The 19,278-nt window shown below is 41.6% G+C and overlaps 1 protein-coding gene across 1 annotated transcript in view; it reads left to right on the top strand.

Annotated features, from left to right (window-relative positions):
• The first annotated feature begins 234 nt into the window (after positions 1-234).
• Positions 235-19,278, top strand: part of gramd1ba (GRAM domain containing 1Ba) — a 63,938-nt gene continuing 44,894 nt past the window's right edge. The window contains exon 1 of the mRNA XM_027015433.2: positions 235-329. The gene's annotated coding sequence lies outside the window, so the exon portion shown is untranslated. The remainder of the gene's footprint in view (positions 330-19,278) is intronic.

Below are 19,278 nucleotides of genomic sequence, written 5' to 3'. Positions count from 1 at the left end.
TGAACCAGAACTCATGCTGACACGAGGCCATGTCCCCCGCAGACCACACAATATCGTTCCTAATGCAATCGCCCAGTTTCCGCAAGTATAACGTCATCTGGCCAAGCCCGAGACAAACTTTGTACTGCGGGTTTGCCAGGGGGCTTCCTAAACCTCCGCGCACATTCGAAGAATATGGCTTGCACAACAAATGGGCAAATTATACCACAGGTGAATATCGAAGAAGCGGAGGACGACAATTCACCAGAATGCGTTTCTTCGAGCGCATCGCGGCAGACATCGCCGCGGAGTAAGATCTTCTCGCCGTTCACTTCAAGGAGGTGTCTTAGGTAGGAGATCTTTCAGTCCTGCAAGAAAACCTTTCTGTCCCGCGAGAAAAATCTGCCGACGCGGAAAGTGATTTCATATTACGAATGGTCAGTGGCTAAAACCCAGTCAAATAAATAGCTGAGTACGCTGAGTAATCAATACATAGATCTAGATAAATCTTTAAGAAACAAGCGAACACAGCCCATCGATTTCCATAGCGCCACGCGTCTAATTTAAATACCACAGCCTTTGTACTCATTTACAGTAATGATTTATGCCGTGAAAGGTACAGTGAGTCACGTTGTCTGGCAGTTACACTGTATGCCCGCTGTTTTCAAAGTGTTGTTACTTTGGACTTAAAGAGGCAATCAGTCGTTTGTACCACTTTAAAATAGAAAAAAAAAACATGCATTAATGCACAACTCACATGAGATGAAGAATTAGATTGCTTTAGATTGTTTTATAGTGCCCAAATGAACCATCTTATACTGAGCAGGTCCCCCACATGTAGGCAGCCATGTTTCAAATGGATTTAGTACGGACTCTCTGATACAGCCAGGCCATTAGGTGTCAGAATAATGGCTGGTTTATTGTGAGAAGAAGAGTCGATGGAAAAAAAAAAAAATACTTATTGCTCCTTTAAAGTGTGTATGGGCAACAGTTGTAGTAACGTTAATCATAAAGGTACTTTTAATTGAATTTGTCACTCATTGCAAATTGAATACAAACGTGGCTTTACTGCGAATAGGGGTAGACTAGTATCATTAGTGCAGAACTATTTGAAAGTTTTAAACTGAAAATCTGCATTTTCTGAAAAGGCATTTGAGAATTTGAGAAAATTGAGAATCGTTTATAAGCTGATTGTACATGGATCATTTTGAATATGCATCTGCTGTATCTGTACTCTATCTAGCCAGATAACATACAAATAAATTAAAATGCAGACAATTAATTCAGGACCATCAGTCATCCCTTTTTTAAGATCGCACAAATAGACTACAGCCTAGCCTAAACGGAAACACAAGGTATTTAGAAAGAATGTAGAAATTTAGTGCTTTATTAAATAAATAAGAACATATAAACATATACATATACTCATGTACAAAACAACACACACACACACACACACACACCCAGGAAGGTGAGTTTTTTTTTTACAGCAGATGTTGCTATACATCTTTATCTACATACAACAGAGATGAGTATGGAGTGGAAAACCCTCACACCAAACAGCCATCTGGCTAATACCTGTCTGTGAGTCTCCAAAACAAATCCTGTGCTGCTTCCAAGTTCACCTCTCAGCCTCCACATCAATGACCATCGTGTCAGACATTCTGTCCTGGATTATTGTGGTTCTCGGACTGTTCTTAATACATTTCATTGCTGATAAACTGCTTTGCTACAGGAGGGAACAGGTAGAGTTATGACCAGCGACTAGAGAGCAATTATCTCAGGGTAGGCTGTCAGTATGTCCTTCTCAACCAGATAAATGAAAATGCCCATGAACTGTGTTGGGAGAGTTATCCTCCTTTGTATTCCATGGCTCAGCTTGTATTCTGTCTCAACTTGTGCTGCTTTGGTATCTCCTCTGTAATGACTGCAGTGGGATTTCAGGTGTGACACATTGTCAGCTGAAGGTTTTGACAAACCAAGAGTGTAGGTCAACAGAAGTAGATATTCTGCATTAAATCTGTCTTCAAGATCCAAGATGCACTGTACTGCAAGACCCAAGGTTGCAAAATAAAAGTTCACATTTGTCTCATATTTCTCTGCAAAATCAGTTTGGTTCTCCCACCTAGTGTCTAGCCTTTTTGACACTTTTCTGACCATCTTTGGCTGAAATGCCACATGTATTGTTGAGCCTGTCCTTTCACTCTCATTCCACACATCTTCAAATTATTCTTTCGATCGCATCACCACCAGCTCAGCTCTGCAGTCATAAAGCAATGTGGCAGCTGTGCAAATGTCCATCTCCTCACACTGCACATACTTGAATCGAGCACCAGTGGCTGATGCAACATCAGATGTGAATGAAACTCAAACTCGGTGGCTTTGCTCAGTGCCAAAGCCATGCCAGCTGTATCTGTATCAAAATGATCCTTTGTCTGTGTCTCCCTTTGTTTTTAACACAGGGAAGAAACTCATCAAAAATCACCTTACGGTTGTCAATTCAGGCTGACCACTTTGTGTCACTGAGGGCTATTATGGTTATGGGCTTGCTGATGTCTGTTCCTAGCTGTCTCTGCATATCTTCAAAGAGGCATTTATAAAGAGCTGTTATACAACACCAAAAAAAGCTACAGGTGTATTCTTACACCAGATTGAACAACTCCAAGGAGGTTCAAATGATGTGTAAAACAATGTGCAAAGTATGCCTACTGACTTCTGTGTGTTATGATAGCCTGGACCCCCTTCTGACTGCTGTGTGTTATGATAGCCTGGACTCTCTACTGACTGCTGTGTGTTATGATAGCCTGGACCCCCTTCTGACTGCTGTGTGTTATGATAGCCTGGACTCTCTACTGACTGCTGTGTGTTATGATAGCCTGGACTCCCTACTGACTGCTGTGTGTTATGATAGCCTGGACCCCCTTCTGACTGCTGTGTGTTATGATAGCCTGGACCCCCTTCTGACTGCTGTGTGTTATGATAGCCTGGACTCTCTACTGACTGCTGTGTGTTATGATAGTCTGGACTCTCTACTGACTGCTGTGTGTTATGATAGCCTGGACCCCCTTCTGACTGCTGTGTGTTATGATAGCCTGGACCCCCTTCTGACTGCTGTGTGTTATGATAGCCTGGACTCTCTACTGACTGCTGTGTGTTATGATAGCCTGGACTCTCTACTGACTGCTGTGTGTTATGATAGCCTGGACTCTCTACTGACTGCTGTGTGTTATGATAGTCTGGACTCTCTACTGACTGCTGTGTGTTATGATAGCCTGGACTCTCTACTGACTGCTGTGTGTTATGATAGCCTGGACTCCCTTGTACATGCTTGACTGGCAGCACAGCTGTCATAGCCTTGTCCTCTGACATGTTTTACATCATGGCCGTATTTGCTCAGGGTTTCTAGGAGATAGCTGGCTAGAAATATTATATACCTATAGAAATATTGTCACAGTAAAGATGCTATTCCTAATTTGAGATTTATTATTGTGGGGACAAGATCCATCCTTTTCAACTTTTTCAACATGTTTAGGAAATTACATTAAAATCAGCTGCATATCACAATGAAAAACGAATAAAAAAAATCAAACTTCCAAAAGTTTGTGGGTCCTATGCCACATCACGTTCTATGGGTGCGACACCCCTGGCTGAAGTTTCAAACCCATTCTACAGAAATGGAGCAGCGGGAAGTTGTTGGCTGGAGGCGAGTGTGCATGCGCACATGTATCTGTATCTGTGTATGTGGGGGCGGTAGTGGGAAATTGATTAAATGTATCACTAATCCTATAGAGAATGTGAATCTTGAAAGTCATTTTATGCCACAGTGAACAGAGATCCCCTTTAACTATGCTCCTGTCTTTCTTAAGTGCAGCTGCTAACACTGTGTTCCCCCTGCCAGCTGTGTGGCTGCTGCTTTGTGAGTCATGGGCTCTGCTCAGCCTGCCTGCAAAGGCTCTGGCCGTGACAGAAATCTTTTCAAATGGCAGAAATATACAGATGTTCCTGAAGCCGAGAAGTGCCTTGGAAGTCGGCAGAGATTCCTTCTGTAAAATATTCTGTATGATGATTCTGTTGACAGCTTGTTTGACTGTGTGTGTATGTGTGTGTCTTTCTCTGTGGCTGTGTGACTTAACATGTGGCGGTTTAGTTGTTCCATTGCATGTTCTGGTTAGCTACTGGTTCCTGCACTAAGATTACTTAGCAGTCCTTTAGTCTGCTGATCCTTTAAGCCTTTATATGAGGTATATCAGCTGACTGCTCTGGACAGCTGAAGATCAGCTGGAGGAGCTCACTCTCCTAGCTGACCCTTATTGCGCTATTGGTGTGGGCAAGAGAAACTCGACTCGAGTCTAACCCACCTTTAAGACATACACCCCCCCCTATGGAGCACCTTTCTTTACATTGCCTGTGGAAAACCTCACAAGATCTGAAAGGCAGCTTCACTAAGAGAATAAAATGCTACTTGGCTGCCAAAAAGCCTTTAGCTTTGCTTAGCTTATCTGCTTCCTCCAACCTTGATAATGAGATTGCAGGAATTGCAAGGACGTCAGCCCTCAGCTGTAGTACCTCAGTGGTATCTGAGCTGTTGGCTTACGTTTTCTCCAAAGATTTTACCTTGAAAATAAAATACTGCTTGGCCACTGGTCACAGAATGCAGTGTTCTTCTTACGGCGCAAGGTGACCTGCCTGTGTGCCTTTTCCTATATATTAGAAATATTTTAGTGATTTAATTGGACAAAGTGTGATTATGCACTGTCATTGATTCATAGGTTTTAGCTTTGGGCAGTAATCACTGGTGTGATGCATACTTTTTCTTCTTTTCTAACACACACACACACACACACACACACACACACACACACACACACACACACACACACACACACAAACACAAATATATGCACATTGTAAAGCAAACATGCAGGGCAAAAGTAAATGGTAATCATTATTTCCCCCTGGTACCACATAGCAAATTCCCGCACTGCAGTGCCATTATCCTCTCTTATTGACTGTTTGTCTTTTCTCTGTGACCTCTAAAGGAAGCTCAATATGGAGTGGCCAAAATTAGATTCACCCTGTGTGCTTCCAGGATGAAGAGTGAACCACTAGACTGTGGTGTCATATGTTGCAGTCTCTGCATTTTTGCTCCACAGTAAAGTTATTCCGCCACAAGTATAAATCTGGCCAGATCAGGTGATTGTGTAAGAACTTTTCTCCAAATTCTGTCCAATTTTCTCATTGTTGATGAGTTGATGAGTTTTGTGCTGAAAATGAAGCCTTGAATGTTGCTCCTCACTGTCATCATCTAAGTGTCATCTCCAGTACAAAGGAGACAGGGCCAATCAAAAAGCACTGCCCTTTTCTCCATCCCAGATGTGTTTATGGTCATTTAATTATTTCAGTTGATCTGATCAGAGTTCCTCTTTCACAGCACCGTCTTGCAATGCCAGTCTTTTACTGTCTTTATCTGAGGCAGATGCTCTGATTGGATGCCCATGCCGCACTGGGCTGGTTTTCACTATGCCAGACACCATCGGAGTTCCATGACCAGCAGGGACTGAGAGCAAAGGTAACATGGACAATGAGAATGATAAAAATAATTCTAATGATGCATGGCTACTGTGAAACATATGCACTGGTTGGTAATTATACATAAAGGAGAGCATAAAACAAAACACTTCAACAGCAGTTAAATGGAATGTTCTCCAAAGGGTTTTCACTACAGGGGAAGGTGAATGAGATGTGTCTAGCCTAATGAATCTTTGTGGGTAAAAATCTCTTTAATAACCCGAACGAAGGCCATAAGAAGAAGAACCAGATCAGATCAGCCAAGCCTGCATTTCACAAAAAAAAGCACACCTACACTGCTGCGGTCTGTCCAGAAGAAGATGAGGTAATCGAAAGAGGTCATCATTGTGCCTCCCAGACACATTTGCACATCTGCTCCACACCACACTGACAAACCTGAACAAAGGGAGGGGTAATTATGTTAAAATGCTGTTTGTGGACTACAGTTAAGCATTTAACACCATCATCCCCTCCCTACTCACTACTAAGTTGGAGGATCTAGGACTGCATACATCCCTTTGTGACTGGATCTCCAACTTCCTAACAGACATACCACAATCAGTACGGGTGGGCATCTGTGTCTCATCCACCCTCACCCTCAGCACTGGAGCTCCTCAGGGTTGTGTCCTAAGCCCCCTGCTCTACTCACTGTACACCTACGACTGCACAGCCACTTCCGGCTCCACCATCATTGTCAAGTTTGCTGATGATACCGTCGTCATAGGCCTGATCTCGGACAACAATGAGAGGGCCTACCTGGAGGAGATTAAACACCTGGAAAACTGGTGCCAGGAAAATAATCTCCTCCTAAACGTCAGCAAGACAAAGGAGCTGATCGTGGATTGCAGCAAGAAGCAGGAGCGGCACTACCAACCTGTGAGGATCAGTGGAACCACGGTGGAGAGAGTAGATAGTTTCAGGTATCTTGGTGTTCACATCTCGCAGGACCTGTCCTGGTCCCGCCACACCAACTCCCTGGCAAAGAAAGCTCGTCAGCGTCTTTACCACCTCAGACGCCTAAGAGACTTCAGACTGCCCTCCAAGGTATTGCGGAACCTCTACACCTGCACTATCAAGAGCATCCTCACGGGGAACATCACAGTCTGTTTGGGAACAGCACCAAGCAGGACAGACAAGCACTCCAAAGGGTGGTGCGTTCAGCAGAGCGCAACCCTTATACGGAACTTCCTGACCTGCAGAGCGTCTATTACAAGCGGTGCCAGACCAAGGCCAGGAGGACTGTGAAGGACCCCACCCATCCCAACAACAGGCTCTTCTCTCTGTTGAGGTCAGGAAAGCGCATTTGCTCCCTGATGACCAAGACAGAGAGACTGAAGAGGAGCTTCTTCCCACAGGCCATTCGGGCCCTGAATCAGGGAAACTGATAAACTGTGGGGACCACTACCACAGCCATGTAACTGTAAATATTCAATTATAAGCTGGAACTGTACATTGTGTACATACACTTATACATATCCATATATACATTGTACATTGTGTATATAAACATACTATACATACATTGTACATACATTGTTAATATATTTTGTATATATATATATAGATATATATTTCCCTATACACCCGTTTTTTCTCCTCAGTTTGGACAGAGCACTCTCAAACCATTTCACTGCGAGTTATACTGTGTATGACTATATATGTGACAAATAAACCAAACTTGAAACTTGAAACTTGACATACTTGAAACTCCTTCAGAGTGGGAAAGTCAGCACCTTGGACAGCACCCTTCCGAACATCTGGTGGACACAGTGATAAGTGTGTCTGATTTTGCTGTGATGGTTGGAACGTGTAGTCAAGCTGTATTCTCCACAAGGCTGCACTGCAGCCTATAAAGCTGACAGGTTTCAGCTGGGAACACAATATTAAATACAGGACCATTTTCATACGTGATGAGAAGAGAAAATTGCCACAGCCAAAAATGGAGATTTTGACTCATGTTTACCTTCTCCATTGCTATTTAGGGTGGGTCCATCTGATTTTTGTTTCATATTAAATCCCTGAGCCACATTTTTCTGCCACTTGGGGGCAGACATGATACACACATAGACTTCACACTCAAACACGGCTCTTTTGGGCTTCAGTGGTGTAGACCAGTGCTGAGAATTCTGTGTGTCACGTCACAGTGTTCATGACTCCACCATAAGAAAGAAACTGGGCAAAAATGGCCTGCATGGCAGAGTTCCAAGACAAAAACCACTACTGAGCAAAAAGAACATAAAGGCTCATCTCAGTTTTGCCAGAAAACAGCTTGATGATCCCCAAGACTTTTGGGAAAATACTCAGTGGACTTACGAGACAAAAGTTTAACTTTTTGGAAGGTGTATGTTCCATTACATCTGGAACACAGTAAAAGTAACACAGTATTTCAGAAAAGGAACATCATAACAACAATAAAATATGGTGGTGGTCGTGTGATGGTCTGGGGCTGTTTTGCTGCTTCAGGACCTGGAAGACTTGCTGTCGTAAATGGAACCATGAATTCTGCTGTCTACCAAAAAAATCCTGAAGGAGAATGTCTGGCCATCTGTTCGTGACCTCAAGCTGAAGCGCACTTGGTTTCTGCAGCAGGACAATGGTTCAAAACACACCAGCAAGTCCACCTCTGAATGGCTTAAGAAAAACAAAATTAAGACTTTGGAGTGGCCTAGTCAAAGTCCTGACCTGAATCCGATTGAGATTGTGTGGCATGACCTTAAAAAGGCAGTTCATGCTCAAAAGCCCTCCAGTATAGCCGAATTACAACAGTTCTGCACAGATGAATGGGCCAAAATTCCTCCACAGCACTGTAAAAGACTCATTGCCAGTTATCGCAAACGCTTGATTGCAGTTGTTGCTGCTAAGGGTGGCCCAACCAGTTTTTAGGTTTAGGGGGCAATCACTTTTTCACACAGGGCCATGTAGGTTTGGATTTTCTTTTTTCCTTAATAATAAAAACCTTCATTTAAAAACTGCATTTTGTGTTTACTTGTTATGTTTAATATTTAAATTTGTTTGAGGATCTGAAACATTTAAGTGTGACAAACATGCAAAAAATAAGATATCAGGAAAGGGGCAAACACTTTTTCACACCACGGTATATTGAAGTCCTTGTGTGTTAGTCATTCTCTGTCGGTGTTTAACCATGTGCATACTCCTCTTCAGATGCCCTGTGTTCTATTGCCTGTCATGTTTTGTCTTGTTCTGACTTAATTTTGTTGTTCGTGTTTTGGTTTCTGTTCTTTTACATCTCAAATTAAACGTCTGTCTGACTGCTCATTTCTGCATCCTGCCTCACCTCCCAACGTCACAGAAACCCCGACCACAGAGGGAGCCAAATTAAAAGCAAAAAAAGTGACATAGCCACACCAACCCAACCCGTGTGGAGGAACCCTTCATCCTGGTGGGCACACTTCCTGCCAGTGCAGAGAGGTAGAGCTTCCCTGGGAAATTTGGGGGGGGGGCACTAGTGGTCCAGTGTTGGACTCTGCGGCATCCTACCTGCCTTCCCTGGACTACAGATGGCTACGAGGACTATGACTCAAGTCAGACGTGAAGTCTGACAACTCTGTCGATCCTTCAATGGAGGTTAAGGAGGTTAAGGAGGCCCTCCATGAGGATTTTACTTCCAGGTCGAAAATGGGGTCGGAGGACTTTGATAATGACAAGCCCCTGGCACTCCACCCGGAGCACGCCGCTGTAAAGCCCATGAGCTTCCTCGTGTTTTCAAGGAGGCTTTGTTGCCAGTGCACAAGTCATTAAGGGACTCTCCCTTACCTAGAGCACAAGACCCCAGATTGTATCTGACATGTGCGTGTCCATTTTTGGGGATATTTTTATGTGTGCATGCATGACAGGTTGTGAATAGGAACAGGTGCGGCATCCTATTCTTTGTTTTCCAGAGTTCCTTTATTACCAGACTGACTCAGAGACTGCAGCTGAAGAATGTACCTTAGAAAAGATGATACCAACAACAGAATTATGAATTAAAAAGACATGGGGAGGCGGGGATTATTATTATGGCTGGCTGATTTACTGTGATTTCTACTGTAAATTGCTCGTTTACAATTTTCTGAGACATGGTCCTAGTTTGGTGTGTCTCCGGCAGACACAGGGTTGTGTAACACTCCCACGCTCTGGACCAGTACCATGGTAATCCAGTGGAACAGCCCTGCCGAGCTGTCTCAGCAGATGATCATGAGAAACAGTTATTATCTGGGTGACGCTGTGTGTAACTGTGCTCGGTGTCCCTCACCAGGCACCAGTAGTGGATGCTGGCCCTCCTGTTTTTTCTCCTCACCCTGTATTAACAGAATTAAAAATCCCAGTTTTTATTAGCTATGTTAATTCTATGATCACTTGTCTAGGTACATCATCTGAATCTGGAAACCTTTGATCAGTAACATTTATTACTACATATGTACAACATATATACATTGTCAGGCTTATCAAAAAGTCATATTGGACAATGTGTTTGTTGCCTATAATGATTGCAAATATTTTGTGTATTTGCTGCTACTCTGAAATATCTGTAATCCTCACCAGCTGTCTTTGTTGTCACCTTCACTTGTAGTTTTTCACCACCTTCCCACATTTAGAATTGCAGATGCTTCCGAGCTGAAGCCAGGAGGTTAGTGGTGCTGTCATGTTTGACGTTAACTTCCATTTACCTCCCATTGCCCTCCCCAAAGGCCATCCGCCATCTTCATGCTTCCGCTCGGAGCAAAATTCTACTTCCACGGCCCCTTGCAACAGGGGCAGATTCTGGTACCGTGGCCCCTTGATGGGTGCTTAATGTGATTCTGCCATATTCTTCTCACATGTGTCCTCACTGACCTTAGTCTGGACACAATGCAGGATCAGAGCAACGCTAGATGTGCTCTATTTCAGCTCAGTTCGCTCCTTAGCAAACAGCGGTTACAGGTAGTGTTTTTTAACACATGCTCACCATGAAGTATTCTGTGTATATGTGACTAATGATATGTGAACTCTGTACAACCTGTGATCACTGGTGAGGTGTGCGATATGTAATGTGCCACCCAAACACATCACCTTGGAGACAAGTGACAGTGTTTGTGTCTCTCAGCTGAAGCAGAGGGACGAGGACTCACATATCTCTGCTGCTCCCGCTGCTGTTTCGATGAGGTGTTTCTCGTTCCTGAATAGTACGTGATCCTTTAATTATCTGCCAGACTCTGGCACAGGCAGCAACGGAAAGATTGCCTGTTTGGAGTGCAATTCCACCCACTGCTTTGCCACTCTCGTACATCCCTTCACTGCTACAGGAATCGGAGGGAGGTGGGGGTGGCAGCACTCTCTCACAGCAATATGCTAATAGGCCCTGGAGCGCCGCTTAGATGGGCTAAGGTCACCACGCTGACTTTTCATGTGATGACGACAGGCAAATCTGCATGAAAGCAACAGTTCATTAGGCAGAGGAAATTAGGCGAGTCCTCTGCAAACATATAAGTGTGGCCATCTGATGGCTTGGAAAAAGCAGCTGATAAAAGTGAGTAGCTGTTTTGAAATGCTAATAACCTTTGGCATTAATCCATCATAAGAGCAACCTCTGAAAATCTATTTACCTAAACCTGGAGAATGCATGGAGCTTTTTATTTTAATTATAAGTAGGCATAGCGGAAAAGCTCTAATTAAGAAGCAGGTGTGATTCCTAAAAGATAGTAGATTGTTGGATGGCAGAAATAATTTTTCAAGCCTTGCTCCAAGGACTGTGTTACTTAAAATATTTTTGATATAACAGCACCCACAAATCAGACCCCTCCATTTGGTGGAAGCATAGTGCTAAATATATCCCAATTTCAGTTTCTCTGGTCCAGAAAATAAAAGCGGGGTGTAACAAATTATTGACTACTTTAGCTATTGAGATACTGGTGAGATAATTTTGTAAATGTAATAATATAATAAACCATTCCAATGAGTAACTGCAGTGTAAAATGTTCAGTATAGTGTACAAGATTTACAAAGAAACAAGATGTTCCAGACAGAGGTCCTTCATCAGCTCTGCATTTACATTCAAGGTCCTAAGAGGTGAAACCATTTTATGTTCTATGTACTACAGTACACAGTATCAGAGGTCTGGCAGTTTGAAGTATTTTTGCTGTTCCCATTCACCTATCTCTTGAAGACTTGCCTTAGCCCATCGAGCTACTTAGATGTTGTTCTTCTCATTTCAATCTCATGGCTCCTGTGTGATTTGAGAATCACCCGGTATGTGTAGCTGTCCTCCAGGTCTGTTACACAGCCTTGTACAAGTTCAGTTCCCTCTGTCCTGATCACTTTTCTGCTTTTTATATCCATCCGCAGGCTGCATTTGTCCAGCGTGATTGACATACCAACGTCCTTGATATAGATACTGGTCAGCTGAATCAATGAGGCAATGGGCCTTTTTGTCTTGACGTAAAGCATAATGTCATCCACGTACAGGAGGTACGTTTAAGCGTTGTTTAAACAACACAGCCTGCCTGAGTATTATTGCTGACTATGTCCATACCTTTGTGACCACTGTGTACCCATCTTCTGATGGCTACATCCAGCTGGATAACACACCATGTCACAAATCTTGATTCATCTCAAACTGGTTTCTTGAACGTGATAATGAGTTGATATTACTCAAAAGGCCTCCACAGTCACCAGATCTCAAATCTCAATCCAGTAGAGATCCCCATTGGGATGTGGTGCAACGGGAGATATATAGGGTATATATATATATATATATATATATATATATATATATACCCTATATATATATATATATACCCTATATATCTCCCGTATATATATATATATATATATATATATATATATATATGTATGTTACAGAGCTGTATGACTAGTGATGTAAGAGGGACAGAGTCAAGTTAAGGGCACATAATAGTTTTCTATGAAAAGTTCTCCCTAGAGCCATGTGCAGCATTGAGGCAACCTTGCCTTGTACACATGCTCCTCAGAGACTGACACAGACAACATCTCCAACTTCCTAGCAGTGAATGAGGGAGCTGGAGAAAGAGGAAGTGAGAGAGATAGAGAGAGAGAAAGAAAGTTCGGATGAGAAAGACAATTTGAGAAAGGGGGAGCGAGAGAAAAGGAGTTTAGACTAAGAGAACAGATCAGAGATTCGGAGAGAGGGAGAGGACAGAACGAGAGCAGAGTAGACTGTGAGTGAGTGTGAGAGAGGCAGAGATCCCATGAGAGAGGAGTGGATGGGTATCACAGAGAGAACACGCAGAGGTCTGAATGGAGGAGCAGGTGTGGGAGAGGACGTTGTAGGTTCTTTCCTGAAAGAAGGCAGCTGTGATGGGCTCCTTGAAGACTCCTTGAAGAGCTCAGCAGGTTAATATGTGTGTGTGTACATTTGTGTATGCATGTGTGTGTATTTGTCATACTACAGACCTGAGAACTGGCATTAGGTCATACAGCAGCTGTAACGCATTCTGGCCTGAGTGCTGCAGGGCCAGGACGCACAGACTCCAGCGACTGGGACGTTACATTTATTTACATATAAACATAAAACGATAATGGCATTCACAAGCAGTACAAACACTAAACACAAACATGAAACGGTTAACATTAAACACGGACTATAAACACGAATGCATTTAGCAACAACAAAAGGACTGTTACACCAAGACGTTACATCCACAATGACCAACAATCCTGCACACTACATTGGGGATTTAAATACACAAGCAAAACAAGGTGCAGGTGTGTGCAGGTGTGGCCACCAACAATGATCCTCCCACTTCATGTGGCAGGCCAACCCACATGACTCGTGGGAGGCGAGCATTCTGTGACAGCAGCTCATCCGCTGCTTTGTGTTATGGTCATTCATCATTAAATATTAAACCCAAACCTTGTAAGAAGATTAGAAAAAGAAAAGTGCCTATTTAATACAGTCTGCTGTTATTTACGGTATTTGGGCATGTTTAAACACCATTGCCTATAAATTCTGATTACGCAATAAATGTGCATGTGTATATATGGCATGGGAAGTTCTGATTATGCAATAAATTAAGATATATTTTGTCAGGCACTTTGCAGTAAGGAAATGAAATGTGGCTGCTAGTGATGGATTGTTTGGTCGGTACTAGCGCTGCAAGACAGCACAGTTCAGGGGTTTTGATGTCAAGTAAAAGAATTCCTTTCCTAAGCTGTACCACAAATCCATCCATTATATTTCCATCGCTCCCCACCGCTGAGAAAGATCAAGGTTCCGTTCCATTTCCGTAATCCTGAGGGACTGTCCAAAAAGCTGTGGAACACAAACCTTAACGCTTAATGTCAAAATGGAGCTCTGTATTCATGAGCCTCTTGCCACTGTTGTCTCGCAGAAACAGTGGGCTAATGATGGTACCTCCTGCTGAGGGCACTGCTTTGACGTTTTTGGGGATGTGGTGGTGGGGGTGGGGATGGGGGCTGTCAGGCTGCTGGGATGTCTTTAGCAATCCCGCTCTGCTCGCGTGGGCAATGCTGATATTTCCCCTCTTTGTCTCACACATGAATGGGTCCCTCTCTGAGGTTGGTCGACTGAAGCGCATAATTACATTCCTATACTGAGCTGTGTTCTCACAGCCATGTCCATCTTGGGCATTGTTCCTCTGCTCTGATATAGTTATCGGAATTAATGAGTTACTTGAGGCAGTACTGGGTTGATGATGGTCATTGTGCCATGTGACTGTATAGTGGATTGGTTTCCCAAAGAAGTACTGCTTTTAATTAGATGCTGAAATGAGCCAGATTGTGTTTGTTTTGAATTAATTTGATTAAATTATGTATTGTGGAATGATGTAATATTACTTCATTATTAGAGGATTTATAGAGGCTTTATGCATATATGGTATTATTCTTATGTCTGTCATTTTTAGTTTGTCACATCTCTTCAGATGAATATTATCCAAGGGAAAAAAAAGAAAGTTTTAAGGTCTTGAAGGAAAGATATAAAACATCTTGTGGTGACAGTGTATGGCAGTGTTGGAGTGTTTCCTCTCCAACAATTGAACTATGTTGACCAGTTACAGTGACCCAGTTTCCTTTAATCCTTTGTGCTTTTCTTCCAGCACTCTTTAGAGACTTGAACTAGGCCTCATTTGCCCAACAATTTTCTTTCGTTGTCAGATCAAGTTGTGAGTTAACTGTGTTTGTTGTTGCCATTTGTTTGTACTTGCATATTTTTTATAAGAAGTCATTAAAATTGCAGTTACTGGCGGGTAAATTTGCCACCATGAAGAGAACAACATAACGTTTCTTGAAGTGATAGATTTTGAAAGAAAACACATGTGCGTGGACAGGTTAGGTCCTGTGCTGCTGGGGTGTGGCGCAGTGCCTCATAGCCACCCAGCTGGTAGAGCAGCTTGCCTCTGACTTCAGACCTGGCAGTAGTCTTAATATCTCCTCAGTGCACTCAGGCGGTGTTTGTTCTGGGCATCGCTCAGGATGTTTTCATGGGGTGGTAGGGGCTCCAGTGTGGGCCACTCCTGTGCTGTAGGGCTGGGAGATGCCCCAAGGCCATGGTTTTCACTGTTCCTCACAGGGCTCATGTTGGCAGAACAGGTCTGACGAGCAGATGGGTGTAGGTACATGGGTGAAACCGATACCTGGCTTGTATATACTTGCCAAGCCAATGGATTTAAAGCTGTTGCAAATGATTTTTCGCAAGAACAATTTGGCTAAATGATCCTGGTAGCAGTCACTAAAATTATTGGTCTGAGAGAAGAAAAAAAACAAAACATGGTTTGGCTTTTTTAAACATTAAAGACACTCCTGTGCACGGATGCAAGTGCTCTGCATGTCTGTAGCACATAGAAGGGAAGGCTTAATGCTAAGCATGCATATTATCTGAGGGAAGGGCTTTGATAAAAAAAAAAGGTTTGGAAGGAGAGCATAGATTCCTTCAGTAGTCAGGCAGAGGTTTGCAAGAGTAAGCTGTGAAATCGATTACAGCAGTTTTAAGTAAAAATAGAACAGATGATCACAGGCTGAACAGTAACATGGAAAAGAATATTTCTAAATAAACTTGCCATTTGCATGGTATGGCATAACCTTTACTGATGAAAGATTTCAAGCACACTATAGGTGTGCGCGCGCACGCGTGCGTGTGTGTGTGTACATACATGTGTATGTATTGCATAAGAAATTATGTGTGTTTGTATATATTGCACAGGAATTTATTTAGAATCCATTATGTCTACTGCAATAAGATTTGGATATTTTTATACTAGTACAATTTCAACCAGTTCTACAATTACAGACCTATGAACTGCCTCTGTGGGTAATCATCATGTTTTTTCCCCCAATCAAGCTTCTTTGCTTTAATCATTTATGCACCGGTTACACTCACAGTAATTCATTATTCATTTAATATGTTTTATTCAGAGGCACACAGGAATGGAGTCAGTAGGAGGCAAAGTAACAGCAGTGCAAAAGCATTCTGGTAAATAAAGCAAAAGAAATAACAGAGAAACAGTCTCAGTGGGAGACTTCTGCACCATCACTTACTATAATAATTAACAGTGGTTTGGCTGAATGAATGGACCAGTCATTTTTCAAGAGAGTACTTCACAAAATCTTCAGATTTGAAGATTTCTGCGATTGGAGCTAGGTTGAGGTAGAGAGGCTTCACTGGAGCTGTTAAAGGGGTGAGGGTCCTAACAGGACATGTAGCAAGTGAGATGCCATATTCCGGGTGCTTCACAAACATTAGGAAAGTCCAACAAGAAGGGGGTTGTTTTAATCGTTGTTGCCCTGACTAATGCTTGTTTATTTACTTACCCTTACTTTGTTATTTTATGTTTCCCTGAATTGCTTTTTCAAGTTGTAGTCATTTTATTGCTGTCCCACTATGAAAGCTTGAGGTCATGTTATGCCGAATTCTTCTCTTGGACTTTTCATACCCTTTAGCTCTACAGTTTCATAGCTCCACATAAGGCCAAATGACATATGAGGACATATAAGCTGAGTTGACCTGTTAATTTGCACAACTATGGCCCAATTTCATTACTGCTTGCTAGACTTTGCTTTACTGGAATGTTGTAGGAAAATGTTATTCTTGTCATGAATATTGTTGATCTGTTTTGGGAATAGCATGGTGCTGAAAGACTGCACACTTGGAAGCCCTACAGCGCCAGAGAAGATCATGAAGAGCATAAAAAAGTGTGTGGGAAAATCTTGAGGTATGATATCATTGCACAAGTATGAGCCCTCATACAGGATACATTTCAAAGTCCAGTTCACTCAATTTTTAAAGAAGCCCTTCTGTCTTCAAGAAAATTAGTTTACAGAACTAAATTTTAGAATTTCAGTAGCAAATGAGGTCAGGTCATTTAAAATGCTTGAACTGTTGTTTAAAAAGCTTGAACCGTCATTTAAAATGCTTGAACAGTTAAAATGGCTGCTTTACATTCTTTAGGGAATATTTAAAAAGATGAAGTCTGTAGCTAAAGGTTGTAGCAATGCACTTCCTGGGGCTGCTCTTCTCTTTACAGTCAGCTGAAATGGTTACCATCCTAGACCATCTTATAACCTGATATAAGCCTAAATGAAAATTACACCATTACACTTGATATAATATGATCAAAGTGCCAGGCTGTTTTTAGTGTCATATAGTCTCTATCTAAAGTAACAAATCTTTATTTGTACAGACTCTATCTGAAGTAACAAATCTTTTATCAATTGTTATTATGATTATCTCATCAGTGTATTTGTAAAAAAGCTGATATCTATCTGTAAAGTGTCCTTGAGTCTGAGAAAGGCACTATATAAATGTACATAATAATAATAATAATAATAATAATAATAATAATAATAATAATAATAATAATAATAATAATAATAATAATAATAATGATGATGATAATGGAACAATCCTTCCCTCCCCATTTATCAATGGTCATTGGTGCTCTAACCCTGCCCCAAGGTTGCTGTGACATCATTGGGAGCCAAACTCCAGAGTATACATATACAGGTGCATCTCAATAAATTAGAATATCATCGAAAAGTTAATTTATGTCAGTAATTCAATTCAAAAAGTGAAACTCATATATTATATAGATTCATTACACACAGTGATCTATTTCAAGTGTTAAATTCTTTTAATATTGATATACGAGTTTCACTTTTTTAATTGAATTACTGACCTAAATTAACTTTTTGATGATATTCTAATTTATTGAGATGCACCTGTAAATCATATTATAATATATACTCCATCACATTGCCTGTTCCTCTTTACATCAACTGTGTACCAGAAAAATGCAGAAATAGAATTTATTTTACTAACAGTCTAAATGAACCCAACGTCACCAAAGTTTTTGGAATCCATTATTACTTTTGTAGGGATAATTTCACATTATCTGTGTGGGAGGTGAATACAAACAGTGGAGCCAAAGGTGTGAGCTACACCCAAACCAACTGAACAAAGGAGAGCGCATATAGGTTTATGTAAAAAGGGCTAGAGGCCTAGGAGGGGTGTAGGGTCACAGAGGAAGTGTGACACGTGTTTAAAAAGAGAGAGAGAGAGAGAGAGAGAGAGAGAGAGAGAGAGAGAGAGAGAGAAAGGGAAAAGCTGGTGCAGTAGAAGCGAAGTGTAAAAGCCAGGAAATGAAAAAAGCCCACTCTAGCAAGGACTTCTGGTAAAAAACACTGAATCGGACTGAATTTAATCTAATTCCATGTTTCATTTTCTTTCACATGAGATGTATTTTAGGTGTTTTATTGAGGATGAAGGTTCTGGATTTTATGTCAAGCAGAATTTCAAAGGCTTCATACCACAAATTTACAGTATTGCTTTAAGTGAACTGTAGTGAAGCCTTGCTCGAAATAACAGAATAGACTGGAGCATTACATACATATTTTGTTGTAGAGGAATGTAAATTTCACCATGGGAAAGTCTTCTGTGCTTGTCACAAAATAAACAAGGACACTTTGGCTGCCCTATCAAAGTGCGATAAACCCTGCTTTTACGCAACAACCTTGTACAAGAGGAGTAGCCAAAGCACTATTTAAATGTAAATAATCGCTTCTATCGAATATGAATGTAACTGTGCATTTTATCACTAGTTAAATGGGAGGAGACGAGCTATTAATTCAGCCATATACATTCTGCAGCATCGGAGACGAGTCAGAAAACAATTAAAGGTGTAATTAGGTGTCATATTATAATCAGAAAGTGACAAAAAACTATGAAAGCGATTTATTTATTTATTTATTTATTTGTATAAAGTGTAGCTCACATAAGATTTCGTTGCAGTCCTCAAATGAAACTATACAGGGTCGTAAGCGGCACTGTGACACACCCAAGGCACTAGATGTCAGTACAATTACTATTTTATAATGTGAATGCGATTTCAATACGAATCATTGAAAAATAATGACATATTAATTTTCTTTAAAAAAGACCCACAGAGGATACTAAACTGTAAGCGGAAAGGGGGAAAGCAACCAAAAAACACCACAAAAACCGAATACATATTTCTAATACTGCAATTAACTGCAAGAAACGACACGACTAAATTCACCATACGACTATTTACAACATTTAAGTTTAAAATAATTAAAGTCTGCGGAGAGGCTGGGATTGCTCTGTTACAGAGCGTCTGGGATCCTGCGTGCTCCTCTTCTCTCCCACTGCTTCACTCCCTCAAGTCCGTTGGTGCCATAATAGTTGCATTAAATCGAATATAGTCATATCAGTTTCAGAATTTTCATAGAGAAATATCATCC

This window comes from Electrophorus electricus, chromosome 17 (assembly GCF_013358815.1).
Source record: "Electrophorus electricus isolate fEleEle1 chromosome 17, fEleEle1.pri, whole genome shotgun sequence".
Taxonomy (NCBI): Eukaryota; Metazoa; Chordata; class Actinopteri; order Gymnotiformes; family Gymnotidae; genus Electrophorus; species Electrophorus electricus.
Note: the sequence above shows the minus strand (reverse complement) of the source record. Positions and strands in the feature narration are given on the sequence as shown.